Source organism: Felis catus, chromosome F2, assembly GCF_018350175.1.
Source record: "Felis catus isolate Fca126 chromosome F2, F.catus_Fca126_mat1.0, whole genome shotgun sequence".
NCBI classification, from domain to species: Eukaryota; Metazoa; Chordata; class Mammalia; order Carnivora; family Felidae; genus Felis; species Felis catus.
In genome coordinates, this window is record NC_058385.1 from 83,102,327 (window position 1) to 83,114,962 (window position 12,636).

At 43.8% G+C, this 12,636-nt stretch overlaps 1 protein-coding gene across 4 annotated transcripts in view; it reads left to right on the plus strand.

Moving 5' to 3' along the window:
- The window catches only part of PPP1R16A (protein phosphatase 1 regulatory subunit 16A), a 39,749-nt gene that overhangs the window by 10,980 nt on the left and 16,133 nt on the right, over window positions 1-12,636 (plus strand). Inside the window, exon 1 of one of the 4 annotated variants that reach the window (XM_045049861.1) lies at window positions 2,018-2,151. The exons of the other annotated variants lie outside the window; for them this stretch is intronic. The gene's annotated coding sequence lies outside the window, so the exon portion shown is untranslated. Of the gene's footprint in view, window positions 1-2,017; window positions 2,152-12,636 lie in introns of those variants that run through there. 4 annotated transcript variants of the gene reach the window in all.

A 12,636-nucleotide genomic window follows, 5' to 3' on the forward strand; every position in this document is an offset into this window, starting at 1 on the left:
GCTGAAGTCAGATGCTTAACCGACTGAGCCACCCAGGCGCTCCCTTTTCTAATAGAATTTTAGCCACAGAAGAAGCATTGGCCCGTCTAGAAAAGAAAGCTTTGGTCCAGTGAGAAACCATACAAACCATGACTAAAACATATATATTTATACCTGTGAGATGGGAAAGCTGTGTGAAATCCACTTGTGTGAACAGATTTCCCTGGATTATACTTTGGATTGGTGGGAAAGCAAGGTAGACGCTATGGGCACCCTTTCTTCTATTTCTCCACAGATAGTGGTTCATGAATGCTACCATTCTGTCAGTAGACCATGATTTAATGCATGTATGGAGGGAGGTAGTGTGAACTTTAGAATTTCTGGGAAGGCTGGATTGTTATTTGGTTCAAACCAGAGTTCTCTTCTTGTTGAGCCGGTAATTACTAGATTTCCAATACTATTTTTCATCTCTGGGGCCAATTCTTGGATATCTCTTATCAACTTTTCCAAATCATCATTTGGGAGAACACCCTTTTGGACCATGACAAAGGTTTTGGCCATTGGTTTCCTTGAGAGCAGCATTTTTTCTATGGAAAATGTTTCTGGTTTTGTCATGGATGAAGATACAAGCTAGAGTAAGCTGCAGAGCTCAGGCTATCGTGTTGGAGTGGCCGGAGGTCAAAGTGCCGTCTCAGTGACTTCAAGAGGGTGCAATAGTATACCCAGCACCATATTTACCATTTTCATCCTTTATCGTTTTAACATTAAAAAAAATGTTTATTAATTTTTGAGAGAGACAGAGACAAAGACAGAAAGAGACAGAACGCGAGCAGGGGAGGGGCAGAGAGAGAGGGAGACTCAGAATCTGAAGCAGGCTCCGGACTCTGAGCTGTCAGCACGGAGCCCCTTGTGGGGCTCGAACCCACAGACCAGACTGCAAGATCATGACCTGAGCCAAAGTCAGATGCTCAACCGACTGAGCCACCGACGCCCCGTTCTTTTTTTTTTTTTTTAAGATTTTTAAAAAAATTTTAAATAATCTCTACACCCAACGTGGGGCTTGAACCTATGACCTTAAGATCAAGAGTCACATGGTCCACTGACTGAGCCAGCCAGTCCCATTTTCATCCTTTAAGAACCATTAGTAGACTATGAAACATCTGCATTGGCCAAAGGAGTTTCCTGCAAATTGTCACGGGGGTCAGAAGGTGATCTGTCAGCATTAAGCAGTCATGAGGGGTTTTGTCTGGGTCCAAATGTAGTCTTTGCTTCAAGATCAGATGCCCAAAGTTTTGAACCTGAGTTTGAGCAAATTGAAGGTTTTTTATGGGGTTCAGGGAGACTATGTCTCTCTCTCTCTTTTTGTTTTAATTTGGAGATTGAACAACATTATTTTATTTTACTTATTTATTTTTTAAAATAATTTACATCCAAATTAGTTAGCATATAGTGCAACAATGATTTCAGGAGTGGATTTCTTAATGCCCCTTACCCAATTAGCCCATCTCTCCTCCCACAACCCCTCCAGTAACCCTCTGTTCTCCATATTTATGAGTCTCTTATGTTTTATCCCCCTCCCTGTTTTTATATTCTTTTTGTTTCCCTTCCTTTATGTTCTTCTGTTTTGCCTCTTAAAGTCTTCATGAGTGAAATCATATGATATTTGTCTTTCTCTGACTAATTTCGCTTAGCATAATACCCTCCCGTTCCATCCACGTAGTTGCAAATGGCAAGATTTCATTCTTTTTGATTGCCGAGTGATACTCCATTGTATATATAAACCACGTCATCTTTATCCATTCATCCATCGATGGACATTTGGGCTCTTTCCATACTTTGGCTATTGTCGATAGTGCTGCTATAAACATGGGGGTGCATGTGTCCCTTTGAAACAGCACACCTGCATCCCGTGGGTAAATGCCTAGTAGTGCAATTCCTGGGCCGTAGGGTAGTTCTATTTTTAGTTTTTTGAGGAACCTCCATACTGTTTTCCAGAGTGGCTGCACCAGCTTGCATTCCCACTTTCTGTCTCTTTAAGGCCAAAAGTTTTAACATGTGGATGCTGTCTCCTGTGAAGTGGCAGGAGGAGGGGAGCAAAGAAGCAAATCATCTACATATTGTGACAAAGTAGAGCCTGCAGAAAACTTGCTGTCATCCAAATTGGCTTTTAAGGTTTGTGAAAAGTAAGAAGAAGTCTCTGTAGGCCTAGGGCATTACTGTCCAGGCGGATTCCTGTTCTTCCCAAGTGGAGGGAAACAGATTCTGGCTGGCTATCCTTATCAGCTGGAAAACTAAATGTACTCTTGGGTCAATTACAGTGAAAAATTTGCTTTCATTGGGAATGGACGTTAGCACATGTGGGTTAGGAACAAGAGGGTGTTGAGGGATAACAGTGTTATTTATTGCTGGGAGGTTCTGGACAAACTTCCCTTCTGTGGCCATTGGGCTTTCTTATAGGTAGAATGGTATTACAGGGACTAGTGCAGGGGATGATGGGGCCCTAAGCCTCCTAACCTGTTATGGGCTTGATGCCTTCCAGGGCTTACCTATAGGTATTAATTCTGGGGAGAGGGTTTGAGGTGACCTATTTTTTTTTTTTTTTAACGTTTGTTTGTTTGTGTGTTTGCTTATTTATTTATTTATTTATTTATTTATTTATTTATTTATTTATGAGAGAGAGAGAAAATGCATGAGTGCAAGAGGGGCAAAGAGAGAGGGAGACACAGAATGTGAAGCAGGCTCCAGGCTCTGAGCTGTCAGCACAGAACCCCACGCGGGGCTCGAGCTCACAAGCCGTGAGATCATGACCCAAGCCCCCCAGACACCCCTCGAGGGATCCATTGGAATCTTGAGGGGAGGTGCCTTGTGGATTCTGCAAATATCAGTTGAGGATTTTGCCCATAAACAGGGTGGCAGTGAGAGTCAGAAACAGAAAATAAAAGACAGCAAAGTGTGATTTAACTGCCCTGGTTGGCTATTTTGATTACTGTTGTAAAATCCTAGAATTATTTCCCTCCTTTGTGAGAAAAAAATTCTGGCATGATACTTTTCTAAGACCTCAATCCAATAACTGAATAGGTTGGAAGAACTAAGGAGAAAAGGATAGGTGTCTCTCAGAGGCCTAGACAGAGAGTGGGCTCAGAGACAGGTTTATTAGAAGTTTATTAGAGACCCCCACTGTCGGAGCTGTTTGAGTACCTCGAGGCAGGTAGCCGGGCACCAGGATTGTAGCTGTGCTGTCCGTTAGGACAGAAACATTCATTCCTGATCTATGGAGTGGTTTCTCCAAGCTGATCACAAGAGGGAGGGCTGTGAAGAGCCTTGTAGTCCCTCGGAGCCCCACCATGGGGAATGAGGACTTTGCAAAGGCTGGCGAGAGGGCTGAGGACACCTGGAGTGCTCTGCCGGTGTCCTGGCACTCTGCGGTGACAACAGAGACTTGAGGGGTTTGGTTTGTTCCGGGAGCTTCTTTCCCAGAGTTGAAAATTAAGAATTTTATTGGTCTTTCTTTTATGTGACTCATCTAGCATATGACTGATGTGGTCTGCCAGATTAAATCTGGGGCTGACATCGTTGCATCCTGGTCCTTTTAACCGAAGGAGAAAGACCACTTTAGCCTGTTTGTAACCGCAGAGTTGAGCGCTCCCTGGGTGGATCCAGTTGCTGAAGGAGGACCAGAATTTTTTTTAAAGACAGTTTGGAGCCAGTTGTAATTATGAACAGGTTCATCAGGCTTCTGTGTACAAGCCTGACTTTTATTCCAGTCTGCAGGCTTGAGAAAAGCTGTTGAGGGCCATCTGGGTGGCTCTGGCAGTTAAGAGTCCAAATTTGGCTCACCTGTCCTTGCTCTGTAGCGGTTTCTAGCTAGTGTGCTGGTATCTTGCCCACAGCTAGGGGTTTGTTTCTCTAAAATCCCTTCAGGATGTTCCCTTTTGGCTAGCTTTATCCTACATTTGGCCTGGCACTCACCAATATATGTGGCCTAATTGATAAAAATCTGAGAGACCAGGTAGAGAAGTTTGAATCACTATGTTAAACTCTTCAGCAAACCCAGGAGAGTCTTCAGTTACTTTACTTTTTGTTTTTAATGTTTATTTATTTTGAGAGAGAGAGAATGGAGGAGAGAGGGTGGGGAGGGGCAGAGAGAGAGGGAGAGAGTGAGAATCTCAAGCAGGTTCCGTGCTGTCAGCACAGAGCCTTACACGGGGCTCGAACCCACAACCCTCGGATCATGACTTGAGCTGAAATCAACAGTCGGATGCTCAACCCCCTGAGCCACCCAGGCGCCCCAGAAGACTTAACTTTGAAGGGCCAAGTTTTAATAGGTTCAGGAGAGGAGGGAGAGGGGAGAGGTTCAAAGGAAAAGGCAAGTTTGGCAGAGAGAGGAAAAAAGCACTGGGCGTAAGAAGCTGCTGCGTCTGCAGACAAAGAGGATGGGGAAGGGGCAGGAGGCCTCAGAAGCCATTGTGACTCCTGTTAATTGTTGGTTTGCCTCAGTTAACTTAGAAACAGTATTTTTCGGCGCGCCTGGGTGGGCCCATCAGTTAAGTGTCGGTCTCTTGATCTCGCTCAGGTCATGGTGTCCCGGCCAGTGAGTTTGAGCCTTGAGTCGGGCTCCATGCGGACAGTGTGGAGCCTGCTTGGGATTCTCTCTCTCTCCCTCTCTCTCTGCCCCTCCTCTGCATGTGGGTGCTCTCTCTCTCTCTCAAAATAAATGAATAAATTTAAAAGAGAAATAGTATCTTTCTTTTCTTTTTTGTAATGTTTATTTATTTTTGAGAGAGAAGGTATGAGCAGGAGAGGGGCAGAGGACGGAGGGCAGTGGGGGACAGAGGATCTGAAACAGGCTCAGCACTGACAGCAGACAGCCTGATACCGGGCTCGAACTCTGAAACCATGAGATCGTGACCTGAGCTGAAGTCAGAGAGTCAACTGACTGAGCCACCCCAGTGCCCAAAATAGTATTTTTCAAAGAGGCAAATTTAGAATCCTGAAAACATTTGGGAGCCTCAAGATACCATTTAAAGTAGGCATCCCAAGGGGTGCCTGGGTGGCTCAGTTGGTTGAGCGTCTGACTTCAGCTGAGGTCATGATCTCGCGGTCTGTCGGTACGAGCCCTGCGTCGGGCTCTGTGCTGACAGCTCAGAGTCTGGAGCCTGCTTCAGATTCTGTGTCTCCCTCTCTCTCTGCCCTCCCCTGCTCATGCTCTGTCTCTCTGTCTGTCAAAAATAAATAAACATTAAAAAATATTTTTTTTAAAATAATAAAGTAGGCATCCCTGGGGCGCCTGGGTAGCTCAGTCGGTTAAGTGTCTGACTTTAGCTCAGGTCATGATCTCACACCCTGTGAGTTCGAGCCCCGTGTCGGCAACGCTCTGTGCTGACAGCTCAGAGCCTGGAGCCTGGTTTAGATTCTGTGTCTCCCTCTCTCTCTGCCCCTCCCCTGCTCATGCTCTGTCTCTCTCTGCCTCAAAAATTAATAAAAATAAAATAAAATAAAATAAAATAAAATAAAATAAAATAAAAATAAAGTAGGCATCCCATTCAGAATATCTCCCTTCCCTTCCCTTCCCCTCCCTTCCCCTCCCTTCCCCATAATGGCCATTAAAGTTCTAAATTACTTTTGGTTAAGTCAGTCCATTTACTTATAAATGAGCATGTGGAGAGACCATAGTTTTTATTTTTATTTATTTTTTTAAATATTTTTTTTAACGTTTATTCACTTTTTGAGAGACAGAGACAGAGCACGAGCAGGGGAGGGGCAGAGAGAGAGAGGGAGACATAGAATCTGAAGCAGGCTCCGGGCATTGAGCTGTCAGCACAGAGCCTGATGTGGGGCTCAAACTCTCGAACCTGTGAGATCATGACCTGAGCTGAAGTTGGACGCCCAACCAACTGAGCCACCCAGGTGCCCCCCCTCCTTATTTTATAATTTTTTTTTTATTGTTTCTTTATTTTTGAGACAGAGAGACAGAGCATGAGGAGGGGAAGGGCAGACACACACACACACACACACACACACACACACACACACACACACATACACACAGAGGCAGAAACTGAAGCAGGCTCCAGGCTCTGAGCTATCAGCCCAGAGCCCAACCGGGGGCTCGAATTCATGAGCCATGAGATCATGACCTGAGCCAAAGTCGGATGCTTGACCACTGAGCCACCTGAGACCATAGTTTTTAAATGTTTGTTTATTTTGAGAGAGAGTGAGCACAGCAGAGAGGCAGAGAGAGAGAGAGAATTCCAAGCAGACTCTGCTCTGTCAGCACAGAGCCTGACATGGGGCTCAAACTCACGAACTGTGAGATCATGAGCTGAGCCGAAATTAAGAGTTGGATGCTTAACCAGATGAGCCACCTGGGTGCCCTGAGACCATAGTTTTCAAACTTAAAACCAGTAGGGAGGACATTCTCAAAGCACTTATGATCCCTAGGATCCCATTTCTTAGAGGCTTTTCTCTAGAGCAAAGAGAATAATCCCTAAACAGCACACTTTCAGTGGGAACAGCCTGGCTCCAGAAGGAATCAGACCAAAGGCCAGCATGGTTCCAAAAGGAACAGTCTAGTTCCAAGTGGGAGTCGGACTGAGGCCAAATGGGTTATTCTCAGAAAAAAACAAGGCCTTGAAACAGACACTGAACAGCACTGAGAGCTCGAACAGAGAGGAGAGCTTGGAATCCAGGAGAAAATTTCCCCTCACACTTCAGGGTGGGTAAGAAAGCACTGAGCTCAGTTGGCGCTGTGGGTACGAGTACCTGCTTGCCCAACAGCCTCAGATTTGTTGGGGGTCTTCCGGGCCTCACTTCTGATCACCAAGTAATGTTAACCTTAAAGATAAAACTGCCACTTTTTTTTTTTTTTAATATTTATTTATTTTTGAGACAGGGAGAGACAGCATGAACGGGGGAGGGTCAGAGAGAGAGGGAGACACAGAATCTGAAGCAGGCTCCAGGCTCTGAGCTGTCAGCACAGAGCCGGACGCGGGGCTCAAACTCACAGACTGCGAGATCATGACCTGAGCTGAAGTCAGATGCTTAACCGACTGAGCCACCCAGGCGCCCCAAACTGCCACTTATTTTATCCGTGAAAATGGGTTTATTTGGGAATAGCAGGGAATTGCATCCCGGGACAAGAAAGCTCTGTCAGAAGCACAGGCAGGTCTGCAAAGCACAGGAGAGCGAGGCTCTTTAGAGAGGAAAGGGGGTGAGGAGGAGGGGCTGTTGGCAACTAAAAGTCCTGCGGCAGGCAGAGGCAGGAAAGAAGTAGTCCCCTGGAAGGCTCCTGGTGGGTGCGTAATTGACACGAGAGCTCCCTCTGCTGGCCGCCAGACTCCATTCTAAATAAGGTTTCGTTTTATTAATTTTCACACTGTATTGTCTATTGATGTGTATCACGTTACCCTAAAAGATAGGGGCTTGAAACAGCAGACATTTGTTATCTAACAGCTGCTGTAGGTCAGGAATTCAAAAATGGCTTAGCTAGGTGGTTCCCGTTCAAGTTATCATGTGGTTGCGTTAGGATAGCCAGGGCTGCATCGGCTGAGGGCTGGACTGGGGCCGGAGGACCTGCTCACAAGCTAGCTGTCCCCAGCTCTCGCCCATGGGCTTTTCCATAGACTCCTCAAGTGCCTCAGCATACTAGCTAATTTCCTCCAGCCTCAGAGATCCAAGGGAGGGCAAGCAAGATGCTGCATGACCTTTTATGACCTAACCTCTGAAGTTATCCACTGCCATTTCTGCTTTTGTTTGTTTTCTGTTTGTTAGAAGTGAGTACCCAGGGGCTCCCGGGTGGCTCAGTTGGTTGTGTCTTGATTTCGGCTTAGGTCCTGATCTTGAGGTTTGTGAGTTTGAGTCCCACATTGGGTTCTGCACTGACAGTGTAGAGCCTGCTTGGGATTCTCTCTCTCTCTCCTTCTCTCTCTGCCACTGTCCCGCTCATGCTCTGCCTCTCTCAAAATAAATAAATAAACTTAAAAAAGAAGTGAGTAACTAAATCCAACCCATACCGAGGGAGAAGTGGATTAGGCTCTACCTTTTTTTGTTTTTAAATTTTTTTTAACATTTATTTATTTTTGAGAGAGAGATGGAGTATGAATAGGGGGAGGGGCAGAGAGAGAGGGAGACACAGAAGCCAAAGCAGGCTCCAGGCTCCGAGCTGTCAGCACAGAGCCCGACGCGGGGGTCAAGCCCACAAACCGTGAGATCATGACCTGAGCCGAAGTCGGACGCTCAGCCAACTGAGCCCCCCAGGCGCTCTAGGCTCTACCTTTTGAAGGGAGTATCAAAGTATTCCATACTTTGTGATATTAATTTTGTAGATAATAATGAACATTTTACACTTTCCAGTTGTTCGTTGCCAGTACAGACATACAGTTAATTTTGACATTGTCCTTGTATTTCACAGCCTTGCTAAATATACTTCTTTATTCTAGTATCTCTATTGTAGATACCTAAGGATTTTCTTAAGCTTATTTATTTATTTTGAGAGAGACAGAGCACGAGTGGGGGAGGGGCAGAGAGAGAGGGAGAGAGAGAATCCCAAGCAGGCTGTGTGCTGTCAGTGTAGAGACTGACTCGGGGCTCAAACCCCCGAACTGTGAGATCATGACTTGAGCTGAAACCCAAGAGTTGGCTGTTTAACTGACTGAGCCCCCTGGTGCCCTCCTAAGGATTTTCTACATATCTTCTACATACCTTTCTACATGCTTTCTGAATCTAAAGAGTCTTACATTTTCCTTTCCAATTTGCATGCTTTTTGTTTCTTGGCTTAGTGCACTGGCTGGGACCTCTAGTACAAGGTTGAACAGGATTGGTGTCCCTGATCCTAGGAGGAAAGTGTTCGTTCCTTTCCCATTAGGCATGATTTAGCTGAGGAATTTTCCTTCTATTCCTAGTTTTCAAAGTTTTTTAGTTTGTTTAATTTTACAGAGAAAGTGCAATTGAGGGAGAGAGAGAGAGAGAGAGAGAGAGAATGAGAATTTTAAGCAGGCTCCACGTTCAGTGTAGAGCCTGATGCAAGGCTTGATCCCATGATCCTGGGATGGTGACTTGAGCTGAAATCAAGAGTTAGATGCTTAACTGACTGGCCACCAGGAGTCCCAAAGTTTGTTTGATTTTTATCATGATCAGATGTTGGATTTTGCCAAATGCATTCTCTACTTTTATTGATTTGATTGTATTTTGATTTTTAAAGTGTGAAACCATTTTTTTATTCTTGAAATATACCTGACTTGGTCATGACGTATTATTCTTCTTATATATTGCTGGTTTCAATTTGATAATAATGTTAAAAGGATTTTTGAAGCTATTCATAAATAAATTGGTGTGTAGTATTTTTTTTTAATGTTTGTTTATTTTGGAGAGAGACAGGGGGTGGGTGGGGGGGAGTATGCGCACACACAAGCAGGGGACGGTGAGGAGTAGAGAGTGAGGGAGACAGAGGATCCAAAGCAGGCTTCATGCTGTCAGCACAGAGTCCCATGTGGGGCTCGAACTCACAAACTGTGAGATCATGACCTGAGCTGAAGTCAAGATGATTAAGCCACTGAGCCACCCAGGCGCCCTGGTATATAGTATTCTTAACTTGTTATGTCTTTGGTTTTAGTGTCAGGGTAATAGTGGCCTTACAAAATGACTTAGGGACGTGTTCCTTTCTCTTCTATTTTTAGAAAGGGCTTTTGTAGATTTGGTATTATTTCTACCTTAAGTGATGTAATTTACCAGTGAAACCATCTGGGCTTAGAGTTACTTTTTTGGGGAAAGTTTCTTACTGTAAATTTAATTTCTTTAATAGATACAGGGCTATTCAAATTTTCTGTTTATTCTTGAATTCATTTTGATAATTTGTTTCATTCAGGTAATTTGCCCATTTATTTAAGTTAAACATGGCAATTTTTTTCCATACAGGCCAAATGGTAAATATTTTAGGCTTTTTAGGTCATGTGGTCTATGTTGTGGTGGCACAAAACAGCCATAGACAATACATAAACAAGCTAGTATAGCTATATTCTCATAAAACTTCAGTTATAGTAACATGTGGTAGACCAGATTTGGTCTATGGGTTATAGTTTGTTGACCTTTGACCTAAGTTGTTGAATTTATTGTCATAAATTGTTCAGAACACTGTCATTTTAATCTTTTTAATGGTCTGTAAGATCTGTAGTGATGTCCACTTTTTCATTCATGATGTTGGTAGTTTTTGTCTTTTCCTTTCTTGATCAGTTGAGTAAGAGTATCAATTTTATTGAGATTTTCAAAGGAACAGCTTGTAGTTTCAACATTTTCCTCTATTTGTCTATTTTCTATTTAATTATTTTCTGTTCTTACTAGTATTGTATTTTACTTACTTTGGGTTTAATTTTCCTCTCTTTTTTTATTGCTATTACTACTACTACTACTACTACTACTACTACTACTACTACATTATTTTGTTTTGTTTTAAGTAAGCTTCACACCCAGCGTGGAGCCCAAAAAGGGGCTTGAACTCACAACCCTGAGATCAAGACCTGAGCTGAGATCAAGAGTCTGACATTTAACTGACTGAGCCACCCAGGTGCCCCAATTTTGCCCTCTTTTTCTAGCTTCTTAAGTGGAAGCTTAGGTCATTGATTTGATCTTCTTATTTAAACTTTCAAAGGTAAATATTTCCTTCCAAGCACTGCTTTAACTGCATCTCACATATTTTGATATGTTATGTTTACATTTTCATTCAGCTCAAAATATGTTCTAATTTCCATTTTGATTTCTACCTTAGCCTGTAGGTTATTTAGAAATATGCTTTTAAGCTTCCAAATGTTTGGGAGTTTTTCTAGATATATTTTTGTTATTGATTTCTAATTTAATTCCATTGTGGTTGGTAAACATATTCTGTGTGCTTTCATTCCTTATAAATCTGCTGAATCTTGGATTATGTCCCAGCATATGGTCTACCCTGGTAAAATAAAAAAAAATTTTTTTTAGCTTTTACTAATGGAAAATTTCAAATGTCTATACATGTAGACAGGATATAATGGTCCCCACATATTCATCACCCAACTTCAACAATTACCAACTCATGACAGTTTTGTTTCACCTAAACTTTTTATGTTATTTTGAAGCAAATCTCAAATATGTCATTCACTCTGTAAATATTTTTAAAATCTTTTTGTAGAAAGAAAACTCTTTTTTTTTTTTTAAGCTTTTATTTATTTTGAGAAAGGGCATGCAAGCAGGGGAGGGGCAGAGAGAGGGAGAGAAGAATCCCAAACAGGCTTCGTGCTGTCAGCACAGAGCCCAACGTGGGGCTCGATCTCACGAATTGTGAGATCATGACTGGACCAAAATCAAGAGTCTGAGGCCTAACTGACCTAGCCGCCCAGGTGCCCCCACATTACAAATTTATATGGGGGCTTCCAGGTCATATTTAGGACCACAGGAACTTTACCTCCTTACTCTTACGCTTGTATCTTTTTTCTCCCATGCCAGGAATCTTGGTTCTCTGTGAGCCAGGATGACAGTACTGTTCTCTTACAAGCGATAGGTGTGAGCTACTTACCTGTTGCATCCCACAATAAGCCTAGGGTGGTCTTAGGGTAAAAATACCAGCTTCACTGCCAGTAACATGATTATTGAAAACAGGATGTGGGGAACCTCCATCCTGCTCCAGCAGTTCTCAGCAGCCTGGCCTGCCTCGTGCAAGGGGGGGGGGGGGGGGGGGGGGTTGGAGCTGGCACTTTTCCTCCTCTTCCTCTAGTCCCCCGTGCCTTTTACTTTGTTTGTTTGTCTGATTTTCTTAGTGCGGAACACCTGGGTGCTCAGTGGGTTAAGTGGCCAACTCTTGATTTGGGCTCAGGTCATGGTCTTACGGTCGTGAGTTTGAGCCCCGCGTTGGGCTCTGTACAGATAGTGTGGAGCCTGCTTCAGATCCTCTGTCTCCCTCTCTCTGTCCTTACCCCATTTACACTTGCTCTCTCTCTCTCTCTCTCTCTCTCTCTCTCTCTCTCTCAAAACTAAATAATTGTTTTGAGAAGGAAGACAGAGAAGGTATGCAAGGGAAGAGCAGAGAGAGGAAGACAGAGGATCCGAAGCAGACTCGTGCTGATGGCACAGAGCTCAATGTGGGGCTCGAACTCCCGAACCGGGAGATCATGACCTGAGCCAAAGTTGGATGCTTAACCAACTAGGCTACCCAGGCACCCCTACTGTTTTTTTCCCTTAATTGTGGTAAAATGTACGTAATATAAAATTTAACATTGTAACCATTTTTAGGTACAATTCAGTAGCATTGAGTACATTTGCAGTATTGTGCAGCCATCATCAATATCCATTTTCAGAACTTTTTAAACAACTGAAACAGAAACTCTGTCATTAAAAAAAAAAATTTTTTTTTAAGTTTATTTATTTTTGAGACAGAGAGAGACAGAGCATGAACGGGGGAGGGTCAGAGAGAGAGGGAGACACAGAATCGGAAGCAGGCTCCAGGCTCTGAGCCATCAGCCCAGAGCCCGACACGGGGCTCGAACTCACGGACCGCGAGATCGTGACCTGAGCTGAAGTCGGACGCTTAACCGACTGAGCCACCCAGGCGCCCCTAAAAAAAATTTTTTTTTTGATGTTTATTTGTTTCAGAGACAGAGAGAGACAGAGCATGAGTGGGGGAGGAGCAGAGAGAGA